Source organism: Anabrus simplex, chromosome 3 (genome assembly GCF_040414725.1).
Source record: "Anabrus simplex isolate iqAnaSimp1 chromosome 3, ASM4041472v1, whole genome shotgun sequence".
NCBI lineage: Eukaryota > Metazoa > Arthropoda > Insecta > Orthoptera > Tettigoniidae > Anabrus > Anabrus simplex.
This window is the reverse complement of record NC_090267.1, coordinates 280,098,521-280,114,083: the sequence shown is the minus strand read 5'-3', so window position 1 is coordinate 280,114,083 and position 15,563 is coordinate 280,098,521. Positions and strand designations below refer to the sequence as shown.

General features: G+C 36.2%; 1 protein-coding gene across 3 annotated transcripts in view; it reads right to left on the bottom strand.

The window, feature by feature from the left end:
• Positions 1–15,563, bottom strand: part of LOC136866257 (high affinity copper uptake protein 1) — a 216,937-nt gene that overhangs the window by 2,878 nt on the left and 198,496 nt on the right. The gene's annotated exons all lie outside the window — the stretch shown is intronic.

Here is a 15,563-nt window from a genome sequence, read left to right as displayed (position 1 = left end):
AAATATATAAATAAATAAATATATAAATAAATAAATAAATAAATAATCATAGCAGTACCAATATGCAGAAAAACAGGAATCCAACAGTCCTCACACTCATGATAACTGAATTTAAAACAGATGTGCTTTTAAATGTACAGTAAATAGATTTAAAAATCAATATAAGAGCAGAATGAACAAACAACTGCAAAGGAGGATTTCAACTTAATAGAATATATTGATAGTTTATCCCTTCACCCCAAAAAACTACATATCATAGAATTATCAACTTTTACTGAAAACACCAAATCAGTTTACTTACAGAATAACTATGCTACAAGGGAAAGGCCAAGCATGCAGTTATGGAAATTTAAACAGGTTACTTAAGAGAATAATGGAATTGGCTGTTAAGGGTAAGAGAAGAAGAGGAAGACCAAATGACAATGATTAACTCAGTTTAACTACAGGAGATCATGGTGTTAGGTGCAAATGGAGGATTGTATAAGCAAACAGTTTACTCATAGAAACATACAAACTGTACACTACTAAAAGGCATTACAGTCTAAAATATGAACAAACAGATGGATGGACGCATTAGTATAAGAACAAAACTTCATGGAGATAGAGCACTGAAGTGCCTTGCCTAACAAACTACCATTGCTCAGCTCAAAGGCCTGCAGATTACAAGGCGACGCATGACCAGAGCAACAAATCCTCCCAGCCTTGATTCTTGATTCCAAGCAAAAGGTAGGTTTGTTACGTAAACCACAGGCCCATCAGTATTATAAGAGCAGTAATTCTAAGCAATTAAAGTCCACATATTTTATAAAACAATGATGAAATTCTTTTGTCTCTAGCTTTGTCTGCACTTGGAGATCATATAATAGGAATATTTTTATATCATTAATTAAGCTGCCTACAGAAAATTCAAAAGCAATAATGCTCAGTGTCTCATATGATGGAAAAGGGGAAGAAACATACCACTGGCAATTAGGGGGGATCAGAGCAACATTACATTTTTATTCCATTTTAGCTGGATGAAACTAGGAATTATTAAAAGAAAAGTAATTTGTACAGACCTGTTGTCTTATCAGCTAATTCTTCCCTTTATTTTCTTTAATTATCAACAAAATTATTAGCGGAAATATGAAAAAAATTTAGTTTGTTGCTGCTAACAGATTTGTATAGCGCCACAGCGTATAGTAAAGACTTTGCATGTGCTGTGAGGAAGGGTAGCAGGGGTATATTATTTTTGCCAATGTCATGGACACTGAGGTATGATTTACCCGCTTGCTGCGCACATTCGTCTGTTTGGCAGTCTCTTTAGTGTCTGTTAGTGTGTAGTCAAATACAAAATGATTTTTAATTGTATAATCACACCGTACTTCTATTTAAATGTAATACATGTGTAATATTGTTCCTTTGGTGAAAGAATTATTATATGGTATTGAATCAAAATCTCAAAAAATCTATAATCAAAGCATTTAAGTAGGTAAACTGTCAACCTTTAACTCTCTGTCAAAACTCACTCAGAGAGCATCAAAAAACTGACTGTACCACTTAGTAGCTCTGTTTTTTTTTAAATGTACATACCACCCCACCCCACTGCCACCGCCCACTATATCCCAGAAACCTGGGTACTTTTTGTTGCCTGTACATTTTTGCCCTCCCTCCCTTCATTTCTAATCCCCAATCGCTGCTGCTGATCACTGGTGGCATGTTTAGAAAATCTCGGATAGCAACAAGGAAATATAAGTACCAGAACTCTTTATTAAATGCCAGCCTTCTATTCCAAAGCCAATTTTTTAAGATAAGCAAATATTAAACTGATTCAGCTTCTCCAGAAAACTCCCCATTTTCCTGAACAAACTAGACTTGGATTATTATCCGGTTATGTCAGTGTAGGAAAAGTTTAACTCTTACACACTCATGTTATAAGATTAACTAATGTATTGACTTTTAGGTGGATAATAAATACTATTTTGGTATTAATGTCAGAGTTCAACCGTCAATACGGATAAAATGAGTTTATAGTCTGTAAAGGTTTAAGATAATGGAGGTTGTTATCAGTGGGATACTATGAAGAAGGGTGATCAAATACTTAAATGAGGCTACGGAGTTGGTATGTGGAAAATTAGGAGTGAGATTAGTAGATCCTAATGGGCAGATAGGAATATATGCTCCAGCTCGGATGAATTTCACTTGAACCACACTGGTGTGTATGAGTTAGGGAGTTCGTTTAGGATAGTTATAGGGAGGTCCATTCAGGGAAACAGGATGGACTAGGGAGCAGTGGTGAGAGTAGAGGGAGCCGAAAGTCAAGTAACGATGTCAAAAGTTAAACTGTAGAAGTACTGTATTGTAAATAAGGAACAGAATTAAGTAATTAATAGATATATATTTACTGGTTACTGTAATAGGAGATGAACATGGCTAAGAACTGATATTATGGGTGCGGAAATTTCTTTACGGAACTGGAACGTTTATCACCGAGATATGATAGATTCGATAGAAGGGGAAGTAATCATACCAGTGAAAGAAGAATTTATAAGGTACTCGGTGAATCGAATATAATTACATGTTACAAATCTCATGTTATGGTCCGTATTGAAATGTACTTAAAGTCAAATAATAATACTAGATTATAAATTCCACCTGTTCAATACATAAGAGTTTTTTATTTAAATTTAAGAAATATTTCTTAACATATTTTTTTATTTATATTTAAGAAATATTTCTTAACATATTATAATGTGTTAAGAACTATTTCTTAAATTTAAATAAAAAACTCTTACGTATTGAACAGGTGGAATTTATAATCTTAGTATTATTATTTGACTTTGAATCAAATATAAACTGGAATTATATTTTACAATTTTATTGAATCCACCAACAAATACACAACAAGCACCTCATTTTTCTACATAGCCTTCCGAATTTGAGCCACAGTTTTGCCATCGAATTGGCAAATTTTTAATACCGTCCTTGAAAAAAGATGAACATGTGTGCAGCCAGTTGCACATGTACTCTACTACTGCTGCATCATCATGAAATCGCTTTCCTCTCAGTTCTTCTTTCAGTGGTCCAAACAAGTGGTTGTCACAAGGCGACAAGTCTGAGCTGTAAGGAGGATGTTCCAGAGGTGTCCAATGCATTTCCTCCAATTTTTACTGTGTTACAACAGCAGTGTGCGGCCTTGCATTGTCGTGCAGAAAAAGAACATCTCGGATCGGTTGCTGGCAACATTTGTTGCAAGAAAACGGACCTTTTCAACACATTCTGGTTTGATTTATACTGTGTTTGATATAAAAAGTCAATTTTATTTTCTTATATTTATACATTCAAGGAAAACTGACATCTTATAATTTTTGTGTTACTATATACAAAGCTACAGGGTTTAAGTGGACAAGCAACGAGTTACAATTCCTTGGATGGGAATGTCAGTATTTCTATTTAAAAAAAGTAAAATTCCTCTTATTCTTCAAGCAAAGCGTAATATATTTACATAATTCAACAAGTTTAATGCTTGATTAACAGTTTCCCGCTGGCTCCGCCTGCAATGTATGGTGTTGTTCGTTACTATTCTCACGGATGTATTTGCAAAGTTTCGAGTTAATGAAATAAAGCACATGATCTGCTGTGGTAATGGAATGTAATATTATGTCAACAAAACACTTGAACATACATCACACAAAGAAATTGAATTAAACGTTCCTTGGAACAACGTTACGCGCCGAACTGTTAAAAAGTCCTTCAAAGATCTTTGTCATGGGGACAAATGTACTTACAACTTTTCTCAGAATCTACCAATTAAAGCAGTTAATACCTCAAAAGAAAGCGCTTGATCCACTGGGTATGTTTAGACCAAAATGAACTGCGTACCTCAATTAGAACGAACGATACGATTGCTTCGATGAGAAAAAATGTTGAAGAAATGAGACGTCAAATTGAATGTGCACTCATAACTTTCCTCAGAATCAACCTATTTGAATAGTTAAGAGCTCAAGTGAAAGTGCTTGATCCACTGAGTGTTCTTAGGCTAAAATGAACTCCATACCTCAATTAGAACCAAAGATATGATTGCTTCAAAGAGACAAAAAATTGAAAAATCAAATAATTTGAGAAAGGCAGAAGTTTGATTTATAGTACCTGATGACAAATCTGTGCATGAATACCTTTCGGTTAAAAAAAAATGAAGGAAATTGACCGGATAGAATGGCCGGACTAACTGACTTCAGTTTTCATAAAAAAAATTAATATATAGATTTTGCACAGTGTTGTAGTGTTATGTGACTTTCCCTCTTCAATGAATTTCTGAAAATAGTATTTAAAACTTATTAGGCACCCGATGATAATAGCTAGCCTCTAAATAGTGAGGGAGCTTCATCATGAGTGAGGACATAGATATTTATTATCCAAGATTAAAGTACTACAACAACAATGTAAATGCATCTACAAAATAGATATACAGTTTGCCTTCAAATAAATAAACTAACTGATGGTAAGCATGATTGCATTGTTGGCGAGTTCATCAGATAACTTAAACCCAAGCGACAAGCCAGAGCTCATTCACCTTAACCCTGTATTATATTAGAATTGTTTCTTAAGTACTTCTTAAAATATAATATTGAAAACTGTAATTAGTAGGGCTCGGATGTTTAGGAAAAGTCATTTTTTTTCTTTGTCTCTATTTTCTTGTCTGACTGAATTTCGGTGCAAATCAGGTGATTATCATCACAAATAAGTGAATTTCATTTGTCTTTAAATGCATATTTTGGCTATTTTTGCTGTAAGGTCATATTTTTAGCTATTTTAGTAGAAACATCATATTTCGGTTATATTTTGGCGGTTTGACGACAGATGTAGATGTACAAAATCATCTTCAACTTACCGAATGCGAACTAGTGTTCACAAAACTGCTTCTCAGTATCATGCTGTTGATACAAGTGGAATACCTTTTGTATACAATGAAGGTCATAGACATCACCCTAACAAACCCACTGTACTCGGCAACTCAGTCTCCCAGGTAGAGACAGAAATAATCCAGAAAATTCGGTCCCAGCAGTGAGCTAATTACTTCTGGTAATTGCTCACTTGTCTTTGTTCAGATGATAGAACCTCAACCTCCTTTCACTTACACAAGCGTCAGTTTACAGAAAATCATATCCCAGCACATGTTCCAGTATGCTTAAGGTAAAACCTTCTACTAGCGTTACGTTATGAATCTTTGTTAAGGAATTTGTAGAGGAATATTTCGGTACAGATGGTTTACTTCTGTTTTGCAAGTTGTGTGAAGTGAAAGTCGTGGCTGAATAACGGTTTAATGTGCAACAACATTGCAACACGGCAAAACACAGCAGCAATGTCAAACGACAACATGTCGATAAGAAGAGGTAGCAACTGATATTCAATAAGGCTGTTACATCTTCAGCGATGGACATATGTTCGGATTTTCAAAGGAACTTTGTGAGATGATGGTGTCTCCAAACATTCCTCCAAACCCTCATTTCAAGAATTCCCTGGAGAAATACTGTACACTAAATAATCTGTTCCTACAGAATCAACACTGCGAAAAAACTATTTATCACATTGCTATGAATATAGGTCTGCTCTAAATCGAATACGACACAGTGTAGCAGACAATAAGATTTGGATATCTATTGATGAGACGACAGACACTGAAGGTAGATGTACAGGGAATGTAATTATTGGAACACTCCGTGCTGATCACCCTGGGGTTATTTTTCTACTAACCTCAGAAGTTTTAGACAGAGAAAATCATTCAACAAGTGCAATTCTTCTTGATAATGCACTAAAAATTTTGTGGAAGGATGAATTTAAGCGGGAAAACGTTCTTCTCTTTGTTATTGATGCTGCTCCGGACATGGTGAAAGATGCTGAAGGCCTCAAGCTGTTTTATCCAAGAACGATTCACGTCACTTGCCTTGTGCATGCTCTGCATTGGGTGGAAGAAGAAATTCGTGGAAATTTTCCGGAAGTCGATAAATTAATAAATCTAACGCCAAATTTTTTTGAAAGCACCACTGCGTGTTGCGACTTTTAAGGAGTTAGTTCCTTCGATACCACTCCTCCACAGACAGTTCTTACTAGGTGGGGGACGTGGCTCATTGCTGTCGTGTATTATTGCGAAAACTACTCCACTATCAAAAACATTGTTAACAGCTTCAACAAAGATGAAGCCTCTTGTATCAAGATTGCGCAGGAATTGTTTTCCAACAATTTGTCAGAAAGTTTGGCATATATTAAGTTGAAATTTGGAATTATATTGAGTGCAATTACTCGTTTAGAATCTGCTGGCTTAGAAACTCATCTAAGTATTGACATTGTGAGAAGTATTGAACTTTCAGTACAACAATCACATGGAATAGTTGATGACAATATAAAATGGAAACTTCAAAATGTGCTTAATCAAAATGATGGTTTTCACCATGTGTGCAAGATAAATGACGCTATTAGAGGAGAAGGTACCAGTACACTTCAAGATGAGTGCATAATCAACAGCAGTGATTTAACATTATTTAAATATGCACCAATAATGTCTTGCGATGTAGAAAGGAGCTTCTTTTCTTACAAGAATATGTTAAGTGATAATCGGAGGTCTTTCATGCCTATTGCTTTGAAGATGAATCTTGTCATACACTTCAATTCCACTTGTGGAGAAGAATGAAAAAGGTATGTGAGTTTGCACTATAGGCTCTGACGCCCTAACATAATGTACCAGGCGCGGTTCTGCCTTTAGGTCACATGGTCACGTGCCCCTCCACCGATTAAAACTATTATAAAAATCAGAACAACATTATGCACGATTACTGTCACGACCAGTTTCAGTGAGTTCAAGAGGCTATGATTCACCATGGTTGTTCTTGTTCTAGCAGCCCTGGATTAAACTAGGCAACATAGTAAAGGTCTAATCCTGGATGGGACCGACTCGTTCTTATACCTGAACATCATCCCCTCATTCTGTGAGCTGTGAGGGGTGAAGGGGGTTATGGCGAATTCCATTGACCCGGTCACAGTATTTCTACGACGTGACACTTCAGCGCTAGTTCGTATTTTGAACTTACTTCTCCTACAGCCTACTAGATAGCACCCAGCTACACTTTCCTGTCGGCATATATATTATTAACGCGCGAAAAAGTATATAGTGTTTGTAGCAAACCTGTGTCTGTTGGATTAATTGTGTCCATCGGTGTCGATGTTCATTGTAAGTCTGAAAAGTATGTGAAGATTAGGGTGATATCTGAGTGTATTCCTGTTCGAGCATAAATGTTTTAAAAATGAATCAATTGAGTTACTTACAAACAAAATCTCTTAATTACGAAAACAGATTATTAGCTAAAGAAATGGGCGGACCAAGACCAAAGCTTAGCATAAATCGTTCAAAGATAAAAATAGAACCTACAATCGCAGTTTTATATACAAGAAATAAAAAGGTAAGATTAATTTAATTGATTTAATTGATTCCTAGTGTTCCTAATATGTTGAATGTGCCCCACCCATTTTTATCATCACGAGCCGCCACTGTAATGTACTGAAAGACATCTACTTAATTCGTTTCTTGGCGCTCAATTTTAACTTTAACGCATTTGAATAATGTTAATGAAATCTGAGCTTAAATGTTCCAAAATATATTTTTTTAACTAGACTGATTTCTAGTTTTCTCGTATTTCAAACCACCAATACAGGGTGCAGACATGTTTTGACTTTTAAAATGTTGTGTGATATGATAATCTTAGCGAACTTAGTACTCTATAGGTATGTGTTCACAAAAGTTTGCTAAGTGAATCAAGGATAACAGAGTGTGAATAATTGCTGCACATGTATATTCAGAAAACTAATATTAAAGTACAAAGAATGAATTTAGCTAACAAATACGTATTAGAGGCATTGCCATTTCAATTTATAATTTATTTTAAAATGGCCATTTTTTAATTAATCATTTTCAGGTCATATTTTGTAATTTTTACGTCATATTTTGTCACTTTTGAGGTCATGTTTCATTATTTTTAGGGTTACATTTGTTTGCTTATTTTGGCTATTTTTAGGTCTTAAACATCCGAGTCCTAGTAATTAGTTACGCACAGCACAAAAATATTGGAGGTTCTTTGCCTGACTCTTGAATACATACTGTCAAAATACGTATTTCTTACAACATAAATTGAAAATTACGTGGGTTTCTGCCCTCTTTCATTATTTTCTGCCTCCATTTCAAACTCTGATATTGCCGCAGTGATTGTGAGTGACTGGGAGAACTTCGCCCAAACTTCTTGGTCTGTGATGTAACCATGTCACTGTGGTTGAATAACATACGTTCATCGCCTGCCTGCTTGCCTGCTTACAGCGGTGAGTGCCAATAGGACAAAATGCCCAATGTAGAGCACCTCTGCTTTAGAGGATTCACAGCGTACTCTTCATGGGTTACCCATCCTAACTGTCTCAAGAATGAGGCTAACACACTTCTCTGTAAATAATTGCTGGAGAGTCTGCCACCTGGGTGACAGACACAGATCAATGATGATTGATTTCTAGGCCTAAAAGCTTTCTATAATAGAGATATAATGATTTATAATATATTTTAATAATACTCTATAAAGTGACGAATCCAAGGGGGCTAAGCTGCCCCAGGCTCAGAGTTAGGGAGGGGGGGCCAAAATGTCCAGAAGCATTAGAATAATTATTATGATTTTTGGGGAGATAAACAAATGAACTAAACTAATCTTAGCATAAGCTGTAGCATAAATAACATTATATTAGTAATAACTAATGATAAATACTTTTATTTGTATTCCTACCTGCATTACAACTTTTAAATACATAAACATCTCATCTGCACCCATGCTCCTTAGATGACAAGTGCTGGCTGAGTTTCCAGTCACCCGCTAATCACGGACCATTAAATTTGTTTATACAGTAGTATTGTGACACCCATGTCACAGTGGCAGGAACACGAACTCTGAATTTATTTTGCACTATTTTGTACTATTGATTCTTGTAATCATAATCGATTTGACATATTTTTGCTTTTGTTGTTCCTGGTTTGTTTTCCTGTTTCAAATTTGTTGTTGTTTTGTTTTACTTGTTGATGGATACATTCCTGGTTTTGTAAACTAAAATAATTCTAATTGGTTTAACTCTGTATATTTGTATTCATAACAATAATAAATCAATGTCAAAAATTATATTAACATATTATTTACGTGCTCACAATCCTGCAACTCATTTACTACTCTACAGAGTATACAGATACTTGGTCCGGCTCCATGGCTAAATGGTTAGCGTGCTGGCCTTTGGTCAGGGGCGTCCTGGGTTCAATTCCCGGCAGGGTCGGGAATTTTAACCATCATTGGTTAATTTCGCTGGCACGGGGGCTGCGTGTATGTGTCGTCTTCATCAACATTTCATCCTCATCACGACGCGCAGGTCGCCTGCAGGAGTCAAATCAAAAGACCTGCACCTGGCGAGCCGAACATATCCTTGGACACTTCCGGCACTGAAGCCATAAGTCATTTCATTTTTTCATTTATGTGCAGAATGCGGGAACAAGGGAAAAACTATCGGGAGAAGCATTCAGGAGGAAAGTCCGAGAAAAGGAAGAAGCACAGAAATCTTCTTCATTAATATCAACTCGATTGGGAGAAAATAAAGAAGGTATGTGTATCATTAGTCAGATAATTGATACCAGCCAAGATATGTCAAAATCATCATAATTTTGACTTGTTGTACCTACCTACCTACCTACCTACCTACCTCAGGTAAGCAGGTCCTGAAGGGCATTATTATATTGGTTACTAGCTGATGTACCCGTGCTTTGCTACGGAATTCTAAATTTTATACAGAATTCTAGGTTAGGTAGTGTAAACGTTGTGAGCAAGATTGTATTAAGCTGCATAGCTCTTAACGTTGCCCTAGAAGCACGACTGGCAAGTCACCAATGTCTTTTCTCATATGAAGACTGGGTTGGGTAATTTTCATTGTAATGGTAGGCCAGCTTGCCTACTGTCAGTCACAATCAGATTGGGGAGTTTTCATTGTAATGGCAGACACTCACTCTCTGCCTGCCTTTATAGATTCTCAGAAAGACTCTTTTACTGGTTTTCCCAACTGAAATGAACATGGGTCATTACAATGACGTCAAAAGGAATGGCGCGATTAAAAGCAATGCCTTCATATGAAATACTTGATCAAATGAAAAACCACACATTTTCTCACTTTTAACGAACAGTACTATGCTGCCGAACTAACAGTCCAATGCTACAGAGCTGGAATAACCAAGACGCAGACATCCGTGATCCGTGAACATTCTTCTTCCTTTTTTGGGGGGGGAGGTCAAATAGTGGATAGTCCCAGGGTAAAAACTATGCCTGTTTACTTATCTGTTTCCTGGGAGTACCCCACGAGTCAGAAAATCTCAATTCACTACACTGGCGGAGGAAAGAACTATCTGATGTGGACGCAATTTTTCCTCCAAGCCAGAGAAGAAACCACATCTTCGCTGCTAATTTGGAATAAAATTAATGTAGATTTAATGAAAGTGAAGAGGAAGAAGCTCTTCCTAAGAAACGGCTCTTTTCAGGGTTGAATTTTGAGTTATTTAGTGAATAGTAGTACTATAATTTGGAATAGGGCTAAATTGTAATTCCAGACCAGTTCATTCTACTACTCCTACTACTACTAACTGAGCCTCTGACTTAAGTGCGTACACTGCTCATTCAAAACAGCGCCTCAGAGTAGGTATCGAATACTATGATGAACCAGTGTGTTATGTACCAGCAGTATCAGAAAATGTATGAACCAGAGGATTGGCATGCTAAAGAAGAAAGTTATCTAACTCCTCAGCTATTTCCTGCCAATATTCAGTTAGGCTGTTATACTCGGTACACAGCAGTAATCCCATCTATCGGAGTTGAATGTCAGCATAAGAGACAAAGAACATTACAACAAACAACGGTCAGTGTAATGTTATTGTTGATCTATGTTAACGCACTTTCGATATTGTAGGCCTTCGCATTATTAATTGTCTTCCAGTTCTGAAATACCACTCTTATCATAGTCGGTACGGTATAAAACTGAATAAAACATAAATGATCGGAAATTATATTCTCTATAACTTTTGTTATGTAGTACTTTTCCATAGAACCAAGAGCATAGGTATTTAAAAATTAAATTTTAGGTGCCTTCCTCTAAACTACCATTTCACCCAGGGTGAATAAAATTGTTTATAGCTTAAACTGTAGTTTCTTATTCCCGGCTCTATATACCGATTTTCATTAAATTCTGTTTACCCATTTTGTCGGGGCTCGGCGTTGATATGGACTTAGCAACAAAAATCCAAATTCATGAATATCTGTATCATCATAGCCGGTACGGTAAAAATGCATAAGACGTAAATGATCAGAAATTTAATTCTATGTAACTTTAGTTATGTAGTATGTATCGATATGACCACTAATAATATAAATATTTGAGAATTGAATTTTAGACCTTCCCCTAAACTACCATTTCACTCAGCGTGAATAAAATAATTTATAGCCTAGATTGTAGCGGCTCACCCCCCGACTCTACATACCGATTTTTATTAAATTCTTTTCAGCCGTTTTCTAGCGATGCGTGTACAGACAGACAGACAGACAGACAGACAGACAGACAGACAGACAGACAGACAGACAGACAGACAGACAGACATTATGGAAAAGTAAAAACTGCATTTTCTTGTTACTGGGGACATGATCGATACAGAAATACCATTCTTTTCAAATTCTGAGCAATGTACAGACAAAACTCTTATATATATAGATTTCCTAGTTTGTTTCGTGAAAGCGTATTACTGCATACAGTACACTTGTATAGTCTCACCTCCGAGTGGATGCACTTGTGTTTTTCGACAACAATTTGTGAAAACACACTGTTACATTATTGACACTTGTACACTTTTTCCCCAGGGAAGGTTGAAATTCCTTCTCGGTTGAAAGCGTAGCCTTACACGCTTCGTTCTTCCATAGCGCCTCCGAATGTTGCAGACGTTTCTTTTAAGTTCTTGATCCAAGTGTTTTCCATAGTCAGTTGCAGCTTGTGTATTTATGCATATTGCATAAGATATGAACATTAAAACAAGAATAATAGTTAACACCACCTTTCCAATACTTATTTTTCCTATATTTAGGAAATAAACATTACAACAGGCATTGTAAGATGGGACATGTTTCGCTTAACAGTTGTAAGCATCATCAGCCGAAAATAAATCTTAGCCTAAAGTTAGGTCAGGGCCCTGAACCTAGTGTCCTTAACATATATGGCACCCTAAGAATCAACATTTATATTTATAAAATGAAAATAGGCTTAAAACTAGTGTGAAAAAACATGGAATGTTACAACATGGCTAAGAGAAAAAACACAATCGAGTTGAGACAGAGGATAAGAACAGAAAGTAGGCTACAATACAGAGCTGGTAGTGAAATAATTAAAATCATTAGGATATCATTGTTACCAGTCAGTCAATCAGAATGTTCAAACATAAAAACAAGCGTGAAAATATATAAGAGTGTTCATCATGGCTGAGTTAGAAAAAACACGTAATCGTGTTGCCAGAGGTAAAAACATAAGGTACAACATAGAGCTGGCAGTGTAATATCAAACTCATGGCATTAACTGACTGGCAGCCATGAATTGACTTTTGCAAAGATATTTATAACTATAACATATTTTGATTAGTACTTCCATATTATAATACAATTGCTGCATTTCATATAAGTTGGTAAAAAGCGTGACTAATTCACGAATGACTCATATGTTATCGATTCTTATTTTATACTTCAAGTAAAAACCCATTATTATGTTAGAATAATTTAAAGAAAGTTTTGAAAACAGATGTTTTTTATGTCAATTTCCTGAAAACTGAATATTTGATAACAATAACTGAAATTTGTTTACAATAAGCCAGTGGATCCCGAAGTGTGTGCACCGCGGCGCCCTGGGGACCATAAACTATTAGAAAATTTTCATTATTTTACGTCCATTTTCAATCAATGTGATATGACACGACATCTATAATTTAACAGTATCCAGTGTCCACTGTATTTTCAAATTTTCCATAAAAATTAAACTGTTCTTTTAGTACAACTAGTGAAACCATTTAACCAGGTTGTATTTTTATTAGAGAAGCAGAACTAATATCTTTTGAAGAATACGATTTAGGGTCTACTTCTATTGCAGAGTAAGTGCCGGGAACTTCAAATAATAGTACATCCAGTACTTTCATTCGTGACCCCGCTGCAGGTCAACATACAGTAAACATCTATTTGATTTTAAGGATCCAGGGACCTGGCCAGTCAGGGTTTCAGATGCAGAGAGATGGCTGATTGTTGAAAAATTATTATGCAAAGGCAAAATTAAACCAGATGTAATTGATTTTCTTAGAGAGGGAAGAAAATTGTCAAAAGACTGGTTTTATAAACAACTTTCTAACGGAAAAAAGGTGTGCAGTCTTTGGTTAGCCTACGGTAAATCAAAAAATGCTTTGTTTTGCGTACCATGCAAACTACCGATAACTTATCTGAGAAAAATATTTCTCGTATGGTTAAGGACAGTCTCACTCTGTGGAATAATTTACATGGAAAAATTCCAGAGCATGAAAAATTGAGTAACAACAACAACAACAACAACAACAACAACAACAACAACAACAACAACATTTGTGCTCTTGGAAAACATTAGACACATTGCTAAATCGGTCTTAGTTGTCATTGTTGATATGTTTCTGCTTCTGGCAAACAGGGCAGTCCTTTAGATGTTGATATGAAAGCCTTGACCTTGATAATCCAAGATGTGGGAAGTTCTTAAGCACCATTGACATATTGTCTCGCTACCTCCCTGCACTGAGAGAGCACATAAGTCGTCACAAAAATGGTCAAGTCAGCTACTTTCACATGGCATCCAAAATGAATTTTTGAAAATAATTGGATCCAAAATAAGGGAGCAAATAGTGAGTGATATTAAAGAAACAAAATCCTTTTCCATTATCTTTGACTGCACTCCTGATATAAGTCATTTTGAGCAGATGTCGAAAATTATCAGATATGTAAAATTCAATGAAAGTGGGGCAGAGATTTGTGAAAGTTTCACTGACTTTTTAACGATTAGTGACAAGACAGAGCAAGCACTTTCTGAAGTAAAATTGCAGAATATCAAGAGTGATGGGTTGGAGTTTAAAAACTGCTGAGGCCAATTTTATGACAATGGTGCTAACATGGCTGGAAAGTGCAAAGGTGTTCAATCTCGTTTACAACAAGAAAATAACTTGCCATACTTTGTGCCATGCACTGGACATTCATTAAATTTGGTTGGGCAAAGGCTGCAAGTGCATTGTGCGAGGCAGAAACTTATTTTGGAATACTAATCTCTCTCTATTTATTCTTTGTATTGTCTACTAAAAGGTGGAAGGTTATGCTGAAGTATGTGCTGTTTGAAGCTACTGAGTTCTATTAGATGGTCAACAAAGACAAGCTGCAACAGTTGTGTACAAACTTGTTGAACAGATAATGCTTTAAATGAGATTATTTCTAATATGACATCCACCCCTGAGATTAGAACAAAAGCTACAAACTTTTGGGAAAAAGTCAGTACTTTTGAATTTATTACAGCTTCTTGTTTTCAGTTCAAGTGGCTAACACAAATTGATATTGTAAACAAAATTTTACGAAAAGAAGATATCAGCATTGGCCGATCTGTTAACCATATCAACAACCACATCGAGGAGTTTCAGAAAACTCCAACGAACACTACAAACGTAACTGATATAATCTCGGAAGCTAAGATCATTACAAATAATGAAAATCATTCTTTTCATTGATATTCAACATTGACCATGGCTCAAGGCCATCAATATTGTAATTTCCCCCCAAAACCCCATGCACTACAGCCCTTGAAGGGTCTTGGCCTACCAAGCGACCGCTGCTCAGCCCGAAGGCCTGCAGATTACGAGGTGACGTGTGATCAGCACGACGAATCCTCTCGGCTGTTATTCTGGGCTTTCGAGACCGGGGCCATTATCTCACCATCAGATAGCTCCTCAATTCTAATCACGCAGGCTGAGTGGACCTCGAACCAGCCCTCAGGTCCAGGTAAAAATCCCTGACCTGGCCGGGAATCAAACCCGGGCCTCCGGATAAGAAGTAGGCACGCTACCCCTACACCACATGGCCAGCATTGTAATTTCCACCTGTACCTAAATCAAGTTACTCATATAAGAATGGCTTTTTTTAAGTGAAGTTTTTTAATGTATTCAATTTTGTAGTAGATTTTAGATCAATTTTAACCAGTACCTGATACGGTTTGAGGTAATGATACGGCTGATGATGTCCCATAGAAAAGGGCGAAACATGTACCAATTCTTACTTTAATGAGGATTTAACTCTAACATTAACATATTGAGTTGTATTGAATAGGTGGAAAAGAAATAAATTTCTTACATTTATCATAAACTAAGATCATAGCTGAAAGGCTAAATTTGGATCCTCAGTTCAAAGAGGTGCGGAAACGGAAAAAGAAGAGGATGGTCGATGAAGATT